This window comes from Ambystoma mexicanum, chromosome 3q (assembly GCF_040938575.1).
Source record: "Ambystoma mexicanum isolate Mex_15411 chromosome 3q, UKY_AmexF1_1, whole genome shotgun sequence".
NCBI classification, from domain to species: Eukaryota; Metazoa; Chordata; class Amphibia; order Caudata; family Ambystomatidae; genus Ambystoma; species Ambystoma mexicanum.
The window spans coordinates 1,077,766,444-1,077,782,730 of NC_090926.1; the positions used below are offsets into that span (position 1 = coordinate 1,077,766,444).

At 47.5% G+C, this 16,287-nt stretch overlaps 1 protein-coding gene across 1 annotated transcript in view; it reads left to right on the top strand.

Annotated features, from left to right (window-relative positions):
• Positions 1–16,287, top strand: part of SLC16A3 (solute carrier family 16 member 3) — a 162,780-nt gene that overhangs the window by 115,914 nt on the left and 30,579 nt on the right. The window lies entirely within an intron of this gene.

Below are 16,287 nucleotides of genomic sequence, written 5' to 3' on the forward strand. Positions count from 1 at the left end.
ATTTGGTTGTTTCTGATTAATAGTGCAAGGCAATTGTCCTAATCTTCCTAAACTCCCTGTTAATATGAAGACAAGACTGAAGGTAATGATGAAATGCTCTTAGTACTGTCAGTTTTTCAGTTTTTGACATTTATTTATTTGGTATTTTTGATTCATGTAGAAAAGCGTAAGATACATATATATATATACACACATGAATTCTGTAATTACCATGCCGAAAATAATCATTTTTGAGGGTAATTAAAACCTTACTCATGGGAACAATGTGATGCGTTTCTACAAGTTCATAATACCTTTCCATAACTCAAGACCATCAATGGATATCACAAGAGTGAATCGGCCAACAATATAGCGTTAAAACCCGATCCTGTGGGCGGTTCGAGTCTTATTGGCCCAGGGTCAGATTTCAAGGCCTGAACGAAACAAGGGCTTTAAACAAGGGTCCATGTGTGATAAGACCCGATCCGGCCCGCTGAGGAGGGTTTTAAGGCTTTTAGCACCCTGGGAACCCGGCATGTAAAAAGAAAGTATTTTCATGCATTGAACGGGACGCATGCAGCGTTCAGTTCATTGAATACAAATCCTGTCTAAAGATGGCCACTATGGATATGGACGGCTGGCCTCCATACGGAGCCCCTCTTCCATTTACATGGTGGCCACGGAACGGCAGCAGAGTCGCAGAGGGGCTGCCGATGAAAGAGGTCCGTGGGGTAGGAGGAACATGAAATAAAAAAGATAAGGGAGGATGGGGGAAGATGGTGCTGCGGGGCAGGGGAAGCAGCCTTCGGGTTCTATGGAACTCAAGCTAAGACTGGCAGTTTCAGCATGCGATTCAAGGAACCTGATTGGCTGCTCCTCCCACCAAGGGTGCTAATGTTCATTTTGGTATTTTTCCTTAAATCATGTATAAAACATATGCAAAGAACAATAACAGTCATACAATTCAATTGTATGTGCCAGTTTTCATATATGAATGACACATGTTATAATGCATACATAGAATCTAAAATTATTCTAATACTGTCAAATTCTTCCAGTCAACCTAAAATGTATTCCCTTGTTGATTATTTATTTATTTGGCATTTGTAGAGTGCGCCGAACCCGAGGGCATCTGGGCGCTAGTTGCAGTACATACATGAGGTAGAATACAGTAATGAAACAAATGAACAGAAATGGGAGGAACAGGAAGAGAGCTTGACAGTGTGATCTATGAGTCGTCTTGTGTGAAGAACCAGGTTTTAAGTATTTTATAGGCAGGGACCAGAAGGAAGGGTCAGATCTAAGGGACAGAGGGAGGGCATTCCACTGTTTGGCAGCCGCGCCTGGGAAGCTGCGGCCCCCTACCTTTGCTCGTTTGAATTTGGGAGAGGCGAGGAGGTGCCAGGTAGTGGCCAAGGTGGGTCTGTCAGAGTGGGGTTTGGCAAATTTGTTGGAGCAGTACTTTGGGCCGTGTTATTTAGGCACTTATGCATGATAGAAAGAGTTTTGAATCTGTTGCGTTCTTGGACAGGTAACCAGTTGACATTGCGTCTGACGGCAGAGATGTGTTCTTTCTTTGGGATGTTCAATGCTGCTCTTAGGGCATTATTCTGGATGACTTGAAGTTTTTTGATATTGCTTTTGGAGGAGCCTGCAAAGAGGGCATTGCAGTAATCTAGACTGGGCTGAATGAGGGCTCTCGCTAGTGTGATGCAGTTGTCTGACGTTAAGAATGCTCTGCAGGCATCAGTGCTTTTAGCTCTGTAGGCTGCTGCGGAGGCCGTTGCATTAACTTGTCCAGTTAGATAGAGCGAGGAGTCCAGATAGACCCCTAGGGTGTTCACTTCCTTCAGGATGGTGATGGGGTTCCCATCTATGGTGAAAGATTTGTGGTCGCCATCCAATTTGTTTAGTCAGGATTTGGTTCCTAGGAATAGGAGTCCTGTTTTATCATCATTTAGACAAAGTTCATGTTGTGCCATCCATGCTTGGATGATTTGATATATTTTGTTGAGGGCATTAGTATCCTTGTTGTAGTTCCTGGGGATAAGCAGGAGGTTTTGCGCATCGTCTGCATAGTTGGTGTAGGAGATGCTTGTTCGTCCAGGAGGTCGAACAGGGGCTTAGTTAAAATGTTATAAAGTGTTGGTGATACACACAAGCCTTGGGGCATGCCACAAAGGACTGGGGCTAGAGTAGCAGTCACTAGGTTGGGAAAAACCCTCATTGTGCGATCGGATAGGGAGGATTCGATCCAGGCTATGGCTTTGGTAGAGAAGTGGGCTGCAGAAGAGAGATGTTGGCATATGATTTTGTGGTTCACTATAATTGCTGAGGAGAGGTCGTGAAGGAGTAGGATGGCTAGGTTCCCATGATCTATGTTCTCATCCATTTGGATTTTCATATCTAAGAGTGCTGATTCTGTGCTATGTCCTGGACGGAAGCCAGACTGGTGTAGGCCGAGGAGGTTGCTCGACCCAAAGTGTCCCGGTATTTGCAAGTATGCTGCTCTTTCTTGGATTTTGAGGAGGAAGGGTACGGTAGTTGGTAGGGATGTTAGGGTCTAGTGAGGGTTTTTTAGGAGCGGGAGGACCCAGGCCTCTTTTGTTTGGGACGACACCTTGTATAAAGGAGTTGTTGATGAGTGATGTGATGAAAGGGGCGAGTTCTGCTACACAGTCCTTAAAAAAAGGGGGCATGGCAGATTTTGCTTTGGCATCTCGAGGGTTTCAGGTGTTTAATGATTTTGGTGACTTCTAGTATCGAGACTGGTCTGAATTCAAATAATTTGTTGGGTTTGAGCGAGGTGTCAATGTCAGCTGGAGTATCCAGTAGGAGCCTTTTTTTTTTTGGTGAGACAATTTTGTTTTGTAGTTGGGTGATTTTGTCCAGGAGTGCCTTTTGGATATTCGTGCACCATGTGGTGTCCTTGAGGCAATTTTCTTTTGTGCCTGTTTTGGCTTTAGCTATGCATTCCTTGTAGGTAAAACTCTTCGCTTGGAGAATGGCCTGTTTGTAGCTTTTGCTACTGTGAGGAACTGGTTATTATTAGCTTTTGAAGGCCTGGTTTTCCGAGTGGCCTCTGCAGCTTGCTTGGTGGACCGTAGAGTTTTGATGTTTGGTGTTTACCAGGAATTTAGGTGAGCTGTTGGTTTTGTTTTGCTTGTGCTCAGTGGAGCGACTTTGTCTATAGCTAGAAGGAGAGTATTATTGTTAAGCTCTACCATAAGGTTGGGGTCGCAGGCTGAGTCTTGATGTCTGTGATATGGTGTAACATTGGGAGAATATTCTCTGGGGTGATGTGTGTATTTCTTGAACGCAAGGTAGGGGCCAGTTGCGGTAGAGCTTTGGGTGAAGTGTATTTTGGGATAGAGAATGTGATGACGTTGTGGTCAGACCATTGGCAAGGATAGTTGGAGGTGATGTGTGTCCTACCGCTCATATCTGTCAACCAGTTTAGCGTGCAACCTTTGTTGTGCGTGGGGTGGGTGATGTGCTGCGTGAATCCTAGCGATTGAATCATGTTAGTTATAGCCAGTGCGTTAGCATCTGCCGAGTCATTAAAGCCTACATTGAAGTTGCCCAAAGTGATAATTCTGGAGGAGGATTTAGCATTGTTAGCGAGAAGGAATGGCGATGCCCTCATTGAGGGACTGTGCTGGGTCTGGTGGTCTGTATATGATGTGGATGGTGAGGCAGTATCGAGGAACAAGAGTTTGATCGAGAGCAATTCTCCTGAATGGATGGTTTGGCTTGGCAATTCTCTAATGGTCATGTGCATTTTTGCGATAAGGGCCACACCTCCTCCTTTGGCAAGAGGTCTGTCTTTTCTGAAAATGGTATAGACCTCAGCGATAGCTAGTGAGAGGGACGGGCCGGCGGCTGCGTGCAGCCACGTTTCCATGACGGCTAGTAGGTCGAGTTGGTTGGAGGTGCTGCGATCTGAGATGTCGAGGGCATGTGCTGGGAGGTATCTAGAGTTGATCAGACCTCCAGGGATGTTGGCTGATCTAGGGCTATTATTAGTTGCGGTTGCAGTTATGTAATTCATAGGGCCAGGGGACATTGTGTTGTGGGCTAAGACTAGGGGGTTCGGCTCGGTAGAATGCTCTGGCTCTAGAGGGCTTGTGGCAGTCTGCTTTGATGTGGGGACAGATGCCGTGATAGTGGCTGGTTCTGGGGCGCAGAGGTAATGCAGGTAATGGTGGCAGGCTCAGGTAGGCACGATTCATGCAGCATATCAGCCGTGGGCTCATGTAGGCTGGACTCATACATGGTATCAACAGTGGGATCAGGTAGGCATGGCTTATACATAATATCAGCACTGGGATCAACAGTGGGCTCAGATAGGGATGGTACATACATAATATCAGAAGTGGGATCAGGTAGGCAAGGCTCATACATGATATAAACAGTGGGATCAGGTATGCAGGACTCATGCATGGTATCAACAGTGGGTTCACATATACAGGGCTCATAAATGGTATCAGCAGTGAGCTCAGGTAGGCAGGGCTCATACATGGTATCAGCAGTGGGTTCACATATGCAGGGCTCATACATGGTATCAACGGTGGGCTCAGGTAGGCAGGACACATCCCCAATATCAGCATTGGGCTCCGGTAGACAGGGTCCATCCGAAGTGTTAGCAATGGGTGTGGGCTCATACAAGGTGATTGGAGCTTGAGTATTTGAAGTGCATCTGTCGACCTCTGTTGAAAGTGTGAGCTTACGGCTGGCATTGATGAGGGGGTCGCAAGTGTGGTGCGCATAGGGTGAACCTGGCCTGGGCAGTGAGCAGTGAACGGGTAGGCGTGCATCCTGAAACCTATTTTGATTGCAGAGGCGCGTGTGCGCAGGCGTGTTGTGACCTGAGGGCCGGGGCGTGGAGTTCCTGTAATGGTGTGGGTAATCCACGGGGGTTGTATGCTGGCAGTACGTATAGTCAGGAGTATGTTTCGTTCCCAAAGGGAACACTGGTTCAGTGGAGCGGCTTCAACCGCGACCACGTTGCATGGGGGGTTTTTGGGTGACAGGTGAAGCGGCAGCGCATCAGGTAGGAAGCTGGAGGGCGAAAGACTTAATGGATCCACTAGTAAATTGGACATGTGCGGGGCCGGGATTAGCAGCTGGTTACCCGAATGGTCCTCTGCTTGCTCCAGGAAAATAACAGGCCCCTCGCCTCCAGCGGCCTGACAGGGCCAGACAGGAAGTAGCCTTAGTAGAGGGCCTTTGGAGGGGGCCGGCTTTGCCTGCTGGCGCTCCCTCACAGGCACAAAAGAATGATGGTGCGGCCAATCCGCAATGATATAGGCGGGCCAGCTGGCCCTAGGCATCTGTGGAGTTACGACGGCGGCCATATTAGATTGGAACTCGCTTTCCCAGGCCGGGCTGCAGTGCAGGCCCACGGAGTGGGTTCTGGCATCATCTGGGTTGAGTGGCGAGGATGCACTTTGGTGCTTACCTCCTGTGTGGGTTGCAGGGTCTGCTCCTTTTCGTCAGGGCTGGTCAGGCATGGTGATGGGGCATTTGCTGCAGGGAGCAGTGGCTGATAGTGTAATGGCTGACAGGGCCAGGCAGGAAGTCGCCTTGGTAGTGGGCTTTCGGAGGGGCCCGAATGTCGATGTAATACATATTTTATCTTGCCTCAATTAAAAGAAAATATCATAAATGTAAACATTGATAAAACCTAGGACTTGTCCATAAAATTGCCTATTTATTTTTAAAAAGAGCCTCCTCAGCGTTCCAGGCACTTTATATTGGAATATTATATGACATATTGCTTGATTGCTCCCCTGGATAGACGTAGAAAGCAAAGCCTTTGGTCTCTAGTTATGCTGTTCTTTGCGCCCATAACTTCACCCACCAGATTAACGTCAAGTTGAAAAGGGAACGCTGGCGAAAAATTTGCAAAAAGCGGCCCACACCATATACATTTTAACACCGGCTCTCTCTGAAAGTCAGCAATCTGCCCATTTCATTGAACAATGGTCTTTAATGGGCAACATTGTTCAAATGTGCCCAATTTAAGGTTTAAATGAGTCAACATGATTAAGCAGAGGGATGTGTACCGTGACTCATTGCCACCTTGGATTTTCGTAGGACTTTTAAAATGGAATTATCAGCAACCTACCAAATCATACCACAGTGAATATCATATTATAGCCACGTTTTTAAGGGATGAAGATCAAAGGTAGATTGGCTTCACAGGCTTACCATGCGGTAGATCTTGGGCCATTCACCATGAGATCTCTTCCAGCTATAGTCTCTCTGTGGGCCACCCATCTCAATACTTCCTCAAATGCAAACCCTAGGTTAATAAGGTTCTCAATGAGTCACAAGACAAATCCAATGTTATCATTAATTAATACAACAAAAGGTTTTACAAAAACAGGCAATTGGGGCTCACAGTCTAGGTGGGGTTCCTGTTCACCTTTCCCTCCCACCTCCCTAGCCCTGTCGTCCTATTCCAACATGTCTTATTGCAATGCAAATTCACTATAGCCAGGTTATCCCTTAGGTCTGGTCTAACCATATCCTAGAGAGGTCCTAAAGACCATGGGCGTATCTCTCTGACTCCCATCGGGGCTTCCTAGGTCACCTAGTGGGGTAGTTTGATTTCCCTGGTGCCCTTTTCCCCCACATGACCATCTAGCAACCTTTACCTCACTCCTCTTTCCCTAGGCTCGTCACCTATGATCTTATCCACTTCCTTCAAGATCTCACTCCTCCCCAAAATACTCCTGCCTCTACTCTCCCCCACCCTACTGTCTCTCGCTTCCTCTCTCTCTCTGAGGCTTGTGGATCTGCTTAGATCACATGCTATTCATAGGCCGACATCTAGTGGTAGTCACGCAGTGTTACATGATTTTGTTTTCGAAACTCAAAAAGGGATGTTGACTGGGCGTGTCAGTAATACTACCCTAGAGTGGCATCTATTGTACCCATGGTCCTTCATGTGTCAAGGTCCCTTATATTGTTTTTTTCCGCCATTGTAGTCAGACGTTAGTTTGCGGAGTGATTCAGGCTGATGCCTTTGATTAGGAAAAGTTTATTATAGATTTTCTTACTATTCTTTCACTAACCGCCCATTGCTCATCTGCAGCGGATTTCGACAGACGGAGCCAATGTCGACGATGACCGAACAATCGTCTCAATGGACACGGACAGCGGCATACACAGGCCTCACCTGGACTTCAGCCCATCACAGTAGGGAGAGTGGGGGGGAGGCCATACTTTCCTCTCCTTTTAGAGAAAGCATAATCTCTTCCCTCTCATTTCCTTCTCTTCGCCATGCTGCCTTTTCCACTAATCATGGAAAATACACCTTTTAGGTTTTGTCCGTCCTGCAATAGGAAGTACCCCTGGGTAGACACATACAGTGTGTGTAATCACAGTCTCCCACGGGTTCACCCCAATAAGAACTGCAAATCCTGCAAGCTCTTTTAATCAAAGACATTGAAGGACCATTGAACAAAACGCTGGGCTGCCCACACCATTCAGGCCGAGGCCTCCATTGTCGTGGAAGGAGCTTCCATGATGGCAACGTCAGTGCCCTAAGTGAAGCAGAGGGCGAACCGGATTTGACAAACTCCCACTTGCAAGCCCCCAACTCCATTAAGCAGGCCAGCCGTCCTGTTACGGAAACTACACCCGGCGACTCAAGCACGCACACTTCACACCACATCAAGCACACATCCCACGGCCGACCGTCGACCATGCTGTCGATCGTTGAAAGCCACGCAGTGTCAAAGGAAAGGTCCTTGAAAACATCCCTGTCATCTGGGCCATCACGCTCACCTTCACCACATGACAGACTTCCGAAACAGACCACAAGTCCGTTACTGACACCGCTCATAAAACAGATGCCCTTTCGCACGCCGAAAGGTATGCACCGAAAGGCGATTCGACGACCCCTTCCACTACCTCAAAAATGAGAGAACTGATTAAGAAACACATCCTGGGCCCTGTTTTAAAATCCAAGACGTTGAAATCCACAAAAAATTCGACACCTTTACCATCTAGCCTACACCCTTACAGGACACTCCCACTTCAATATTTCCAAGCTCATTAATTGACAGGCACCCTGCAGAACTGTTTAGCCTTCACATCACACACAGTAGTAGCTAGGAATGAACCAGCAGCCAAGAAGGCACATCTGGACACTTTTCAGCCCAGCATCTCCACCCAGAGACAGGCTATCCCTCAGCTCCCCCACCCTTTCTCAGAAATTATATTTTGTAGACACCTGAGGTTCACATGATCCTGGCTCTCAAGAAGATCAAGGGGACCAGTATGATCAGCACCAGGGTGACCAAGACCAATATTGCGGCAATGACAACATCTACGTTATCCAGTCACCGTACCATCAAGATCAACCAGTGGGTGACTCCCCAGTCGACAACCCGGTATAAAACAATGAGCTACTACTCAAAGCTGCATAACATTTCAACATATACACCCAGGAGGCCCAAGTTGATAAGGACTTTGTAGAAGACATTCTTGGAGACAAGAAGTTCACAACACAATTCGTTCCCCTCATGCAGTCTATTCAGAGATGCATTCAACCCTCTCTCCTAACACCAAACCTAACATGAGCTGTCAATCCTCGCATGGAGAAGGTGTTCAGAATGGCCCCTGCCAACCCTCTACACATCAGGGGTCCGCTGAAATCCGATTCCCTGGTGTTTACCACAACTAGGAAAAGGGCAGGCGCACCTCTAGCCTCTGCAAAGGCTCCACCAGAAACAGAGAGTAAAACGATTTATACAGTTGGCTTCCTCGGCTGCCTATCAGATTAGGATAGCCAATAATACTACCCTTTTGGCTAGCTACATTTGCCATAAGTGGGACAAACTGCAACTACAAATTGAGACAGTCCCAGAGCCCATAAAATCTCAGCTCCTATACACTGTAACCGAAGGCAAGCAGGTAGCCAACGAGATCCTAAAAAAACACCTGGATGCTGCGGACAATGCAGGCCTTATCATAGCTGAAGACACGTTCATTAAGCATCATGCCTGGCTTAGGGATTCCGGTTTTAAACTTCGAACACAGGCCACGTTACTCAACATGCATATTGAACCACATGCACTGTTCGGTAAAGCGGTTGAGGATGCCCTTAAAAGCGCCAAAGAAGAGTATGGCACCCGAAAATATCTTGGGCAGCTGTCCAACAAGCCATTTGTGCAAAGGGGGTATTCCAACACAAGTAGGTTTCGTGGGCAGGGCCCTCCACGCTGCTCTGGTTACAGTCAGGGTAACCAATCATCATCCAGGGGAAACTCACAGGGACAATCCTCCTTGAATTTTCAAAGAAGCTATAAAAGGTGCAGAGCTAGAGCCTCCTCAACCAAAGGCTCCACCCCACCCAAACAGTGACACCCCGCTCCAGGGCCCCTCCATGCCACCTCAGTAGGACGTTGCATCTCACAATTCACCCACGCATGGGAGGAGGTCACGTTAGACAAGTGGGTGTAGTCCACCGTGGCGGTTGGCTATTGGATAGAACTTCTACAAAAGCAACCCAGCCACCTGCCAAAGCACAAGAAAATGACGGACACCAGAAGAGATGCGTATATTATTGGAGGAAGTGAAAGCCCTGCAGGAGAAAGACGCCATAGAGATCGTCCCAGCCACCCAGGTAAATAACAGTATTTATTCAACGTACTTCCTTGTGCCAAAGAAAGACCTAACAATGTGCTCTGTACTAGAGCTGCGCACAGCAAACACGTCAAGCCACAATCATTTCACATGACAACCCTTCAGGAAGTGATTCCCATTCTAAAGCAGGGGGACTACACGTGGTAACATTGGATATGAAAGATGCATACTTTCATATTTCAATGTTCCCAGTGCACAGAAAATACCTGCGCTTCCATATTGTGTAAGAACACTACCAATTCAAGGTGCTCCCCTTTGGCATAGCCTCGGCTCCAAGGGTGTTCACAAAAGTGCTAGCAGTAGTGGCAGCGCACCTTAGCAGAGTCCATCCCCGTGTACCTTTATCTAGACGCCTGGCTGAAAACAGAGGAGACCCCTCATCAAATTTGAAAATTCAACACCTACAGAGCAATCAACCTTCTTTTCCAATTCGGTTTCTCCATGAACGAGAAAAAATCAAGTCTCATCCCAGTCAAACAAAACAATTCCTGGGTGCAATTATAAAGACAAGTGAAGGTCTAGTCTTCCCCTCCTATCTAGCCGGTCGCCAGATAACCGTACCCAAAGCAGTGCGCCTACTCAGGATGATGGCCTCATGCATCTACCGAGTTCACGCGCGCGGCTGCGCATATGCCCAATGCAAGAGTGATTAGCAAAGCAGTGGTCTCAGACAAGCAGACAATGGGACAATCTAGTGGTTGTTCCATGAACCCTGGTACAGCCTCTTTGCTGGTGTTCCAAAGACAATCTATTGAAAGGAAAACCCTTTTGCAATCCCCCAGTTCAACCGATACTAACGACGGATGCCTCACTCCCTGGATGGGGAGCCCATTTCCTTCACCATGCAGTTCATGGGCCTTGAACACACACTACAGCCCAACACCACATCAACCTTCTAGAACTTCTAGCAGTTCTCAAGGCTCTGCAATCTTTCCAGGAGCATCTACTAGGCCAGACAGTAGAACTGCCATGTTCTACATACACAAACAGGGAGGCACACACTCTACAAGTCTGTCCAGACTGTCCCAAACAATTTGGAAGTGGGCACTAAAACGGAACATGTGCCTAGTCGTTGAACAGGTTCCAGGGGAACTCAATGCTCTAGCAGATTCTCTGAGCAGAAATGTTCTTCCAGAAGTACATGAGTGGCAGCTCAACAAAAATATTATTGACAAAGTATTATCTCTGTGGGGTTATCCCCCTTTAGACTTGTTCAACACAAGCCAAAACAAACAATGCCCAGACTTTGCATCCAGGTTTCCCCAACCAGAGTCCAAGGGTAACGCCCTGTGGATGGGTTGGTCAGGAAAATGTGCTTACGCTCCCCCCCGCCACAACACCACTCCTCAGCAGAATAGTGCACAATATTCACCAGGAACAAGCCACGCTAATCCTGATAGCTCCAATGTGGACAAGACAACCATGGTTTACACACTTGCTCAAACTGGCGATGTGCAAACCAACCAAACCCCTGTGCCCTACAACATGCTATCCCAACATGGGGGACAACACTCCATCCACATCCTCAGTCTATGAACTTAGCAGCCATAGAGTTCGGGCACTTAAAGCATCCTCAAAGGTGTATGGATATCCTAAAGGAGGCACGCAAACCCAACAACAGACACTATTACTTTAACAAATGGAAAATGTTTGTAATATGGTACCAGTCACAATCCTTAAATCCAATTGAATATTCCCCTTCCAACATTCTACACTACATGGTTTACCTACTAGACTCTGGCCTAGTATTTAACTCCATCAAAGTACACCAAGCGGCTCTGTCCGTGTACACCACTCCACAAAACAAGGTGTCTTGGAAAGTTATTAAGGCTTTTATGGAAGGAGTAAAGAGACTATCTTCCCATTTCTAACCCTAAACCGGGTTAGGACCTCAATGTTGTGCTCTCAAAACTCATGGGTCTGTTACGCTCACCTGGTATCCACGGGGACGCCACCCAGCCAGTTGGTCGTTGGTGCCCTTCCCAATGATTCCCTGGTGTGGTCTTGGTGTCGATGGGATTCCGCCTGTAAATGAAGACTATATTAGGACTGGGTGACCAAGGTAAGTTTTCCCCCACCTCCCTTGTGTTTCCAGCCCCTCCAGGTTCTCTTCTCACCTGGTTGTCAGAATCAGTGGGCTCTCCGTCCTGCTCTCTGGGCAGGGGCGCGTTGTCTTTTGTGGGCGCGGGCGGTCCAGTTACTTCACTGACTGCTGCCCTTGTAGTGTCTTTCAGGTAGGTCTTATTGCGATTGATGGCGTCGTAATTCTTGCATGCCTTTTCTCTGTTCTAATGTCTCTTTTTTTATCTCCCTAGGAGCGCGGAGTGTCCGCTTGGAGAACTGGATATGCTGGTTCTCAACGGGAGAGGATGGCGCGCTTTAGCGCTATGATGCGGTAAGGAGGCGCTTTGCGTAGCGCAGCGATGTCTTGTCCTCACTGACCTGTGCTTTTCTCTTTTCGTAGGTCGCGGTGAGTTCCCAACGCAGATGGAGTTCTGGAGCTTTGCCGGCCGGAAAGCAACCAACCAGGTAAATCTTTAAGCGCTTTGTGGTTGTAATGTCTCCACTACCTCCTTTAATGATGTCTTTCTCCATTTCCCAGGTCCTTCGATCCGGGCGGTTAACTCCAGCAACAGAGCTGCCCAGGAGCTGCGAGCAGTGAAGGATGATGAATGCAGGAAAGATTCTGCTGCTAACGATGTTCTTGGTTTTTCTGCAGGTCCAGAATTCACCAGGCTCGTGAGAAAGCTGGACACGGTGAGCGTCATGTTGCTAGAAGCTAAGTAACGCGAAGCGTGTTGTCTTGTTCGGGTGTGGTTTAAATATCCACTGTAAAGTAGTCCAGGTAAAGTAGTCCCTAGGCCACCACACCCAAAACACTAGACCGCATAGTTTGGTTCTAGGAATCAAGCTATGTGGATGCCTCCATGTTGGCTGAAAGCCTAAATAAAGTAGTTCCTCAAGCAGATGTCTTTCCTTACTGATGAGCCTGGTGTCAAAGGCGCCAGGATGCCAGGCCTTATTAGTGATCCGAGCCCTAATTCCACCTGGCCAATGGGCTTGCCAGTGGGGATCAGGGCTGAGGGTCGTGACAGGGTCCGCCATTTGAGCCTATGCACAAAGCCAGCCTAAAACACTTAAACAACAAGACTGCCTTTATAGTAGCCATCACTTCGATTAGACGGGTTAGTGAGCTACAGCTACTGTCTGTACAAGACCCTTTCTTTCATAATCCAGAAGGACAAGGTGGTCCTTAGATCACATCCTAGGTTTTCACCTAAATTCATATCCAAGTTCCATGTCAACCAATCCATTGAACTACCTACTTTTTTTTACAAAATCCATTTAACTCAGATGAAAGGAACCTCCATACACTAGTTGTAAGGAGGGTGATCTTGTACTACATAAACAAAACAAAGCCGATAAGGAAAACAAACCAACTCTTTGTTTCCATAGCAACTGGCAGAAAGGGGATCACATTTCAAAGAACGATATCTCCAGATGGATAGTCAAGTGCATACAACTATGCTATTCATTATCAAAAAGACCCTGCCTTTCACACCAAGAGCTCACTCTACCAGAGGTACAGGAGCTCCTGTAGCATTCATTGAAACATCCCCCTAGACCGTATTTGCAAAGCAGCTACTTGGAGTTCGCTACATACCTTTACTCAGCACTACTGCATTGACACACATTCTAAAGTAGATTCACAGGTGGGACAAGCAGTGCTAAAACATCTATTTGTTGCTGTGCTTACTTACAACCCACTTCCTTCTCAAGAAACTGCTCGCTAATCTATGCATAGTGTATGATGTGAGAAGATCCACAAGTCTTAGAAGGGATGCATTACTCACCGTAATTGTCTTTCTGATGCTTGTATCTGCTTATATTCACATGCGCCCACCCTTCCTCCCCTCCTGGAGTCGAAGGTGTATAGATGTTCTTGCTCCATCGCTATTTTCTGCTTTATTAAATAGGTACTCACGCTACACTTCATGCTACCTCATGTCAGAAACAAAACAATCTGAGGGACCTCAACCTCTTCAAACCCACCACAAACTTCTTGGTGTTATATATATTTATATAGTGTAAATAATCTTGGTTAATAGTGCGTTAAGGTGGGGAGGGGCGCTGTTGTGCGGCTTACTAAAGTGGCCGTTGCCTGAGAGGCTCTGGCAACGACGCCTATATCCTGGTAATATCCTCTGTGGCCCTGCTCTGTGATCCTGAGCCAGCTTTCATCGATGTGAAGCTGTGGGTCAACCTTTGAAATTAATATTGGTGCAGATTGCTACCTGTACATGCGGAAAAGGACTGACCCCTGTGGTGTTTTCCCCGGGCCCGTTGGAGACAGGGTGGGGGGAGGGTCAGGTGCTCTGCGCCTGATCGCTGGCGAGGCGCTGAACCCATTCCCAGCAACCAGAACCTGGCAATAAGCGAGATGTGTGCAGCATTCTCGGGAGGGCCCCCTGTCATTGCCGCCCCACGATCACCCGGTAGCCAGCTCCGGCATCTCTGAGGGGGAGGTGGAGCCTCTGACCTGCTGTCCGAGCGGCGACCAGGCTGTGTGCACATCCATTACCCGGCCTGCGTGCAGGGGGGGAGCTCTAGAGTGGGACCCTGCCCGGAGGACTTCAAGCACCTTGCAGCAATCACTATGCCCAGCTGAGGAGCCAAGCTGGAGCGCGACCCCCTTGTAACGGGGGGCCAAGAGCAGACACACGCTGCATAGCCCCCCTGGTCACAGTAGTCTCTCGTGAACCACCTAAAAGAGGAGAGAAAGAGACCTGTCCAGAACAGAAGATGATCGTTAGCGGATCAGAAAAAGGGGCACCAATAGCATAAACATCTTCAGGGATACCGGGGAGCCAGTTACCGGTTCTCTATCAGGCCCTTATGCCACCTCTGGGATAGATCTGGCTCTGGTGTTGCCCTAGTAGGCTGCCTACACCAGAATAAGAAGGGTCCCCTTCATAGTGTCATACCCGTGACCCTGTAACGGTATTTTCATTTGCTATGCATTTAATTATCTTGTCTCTTTGTCGCATTTGTGGCTTGTATATTAAGGCTATTTATCTTTCTAAGCTGTTAACCTTTACACATAGAAATGTATCAAAGGGCTGCTGCAGTCTCGGCTATGTTGCTCTGAATGCCAAGGCAATTAGTGCTTATTGTATCCATATAGTTGTGGGCAGGCTAATATAATGTGGCAAGACACAAGCATTACATTCTGATGGATGATGTCATTTAGTTAAGTTGTTTTGTATGGCTTAGATAGGAAACCATTAGTTCATAAAAACATGTTTAAAGGCTGTATCCTCATTCTATGACATCACTCCAGTAGAAAGTGACAGTCATAGTCCACTGACTTGACCTCACCATAAGGCTTTATAGCTTTTTGTCTGCCTCCTCTGGTCTCTGGAGGGAAGGAGCGTGACAATCGAGGGAGCTGATGAGGGGTGAATAGGGCGGGGAGGGATGCAGGACCCCATCTCTCTTTTTGGCCTAACTTGTCTATGCATCCATCTGCCTCCCTTATGCAGCCCTGCACTGCTGGACAATGGTAAAAGCCAAGCTTGTGGTAAGAAAGGGGTGCTCAGCGGGGCACATTCAGCATAGAGCTGTAGCTGGCCCACTACCACCAGCAGGGTTCATTTAATGTGTGGGTTCTCACTGACATTTTAGACAGCTTCTGCTTCCCTTCCATTGTCTACCAGATGTCACCCTCAGCTGACTATATTCCCATTGCTGATAGTTGCCCATCTAGAATGCCACGTGATCTAAGAGTAAGGGCCCAACCTGATAACGCAGTAAGTTAAGTGCTCATCTCAGACAACTGCCGGACGCAGGCTGGGATTCTGGAAGGCCTGCTGCGTCTTTCCAACAGTGATACACTGAGCACTGAGCAGCACCGGAAAGTGGATAACAACACATATCGTTGCAGCTCTTAGAAGTTGGGTGAATCCATCATGATGTGCTATATGAAACCGACACGTGGTTCTCTGCAGTCATCATAGCAGACAACATGCTAGGAGAAAGTACAAAAAGGATTTTAGTTCACACATGATCATATCTTTTCCTACATGTGTCATGTCATTTATTACGTCACCATGCAGATGAATCCACCTGCGGTTGCCAAAGAGCAGTGAAAAAGTCTTGCATTCGAAAACAAGGCTTTAAGATGGGGCAGGATGTGTTCTAAGCAACAAGAAGACCCTTAGTACCTCGTACTAAATGCAGTTTCTGCAACACTATTTGGATGAGTCTCCTTAAATCTAGAGAAACATAGGTAATAGGTGTTATATAAGAGGCCTGCGTTTGCTCTTTCAGCAAATAATTAATGTCTATTCTGTCTAGACAAGCATGAAACCTTTCATGGGTGAATTAAACATGTTAGCATTAAAATTATGAAACAACAATTGTATATGTTGATTCCATATATGAGTGGATTCCTGCCTCTGTCACTCCTACACAGACCTACTCCTCTTTTGAATGCCTCGTCTGCCGGCTCTCTCTCTGCTCTAGCCATTCCCTTACTGCGGCTAATATCTATCGGCGACCTGGTCAGATTTCTTCCTTCCTCTCTGAGTGGCTGGACCTCCCCTCCTCACTACTGGCCTCAATCACTCAACTCCTCCTTCTTGGAGA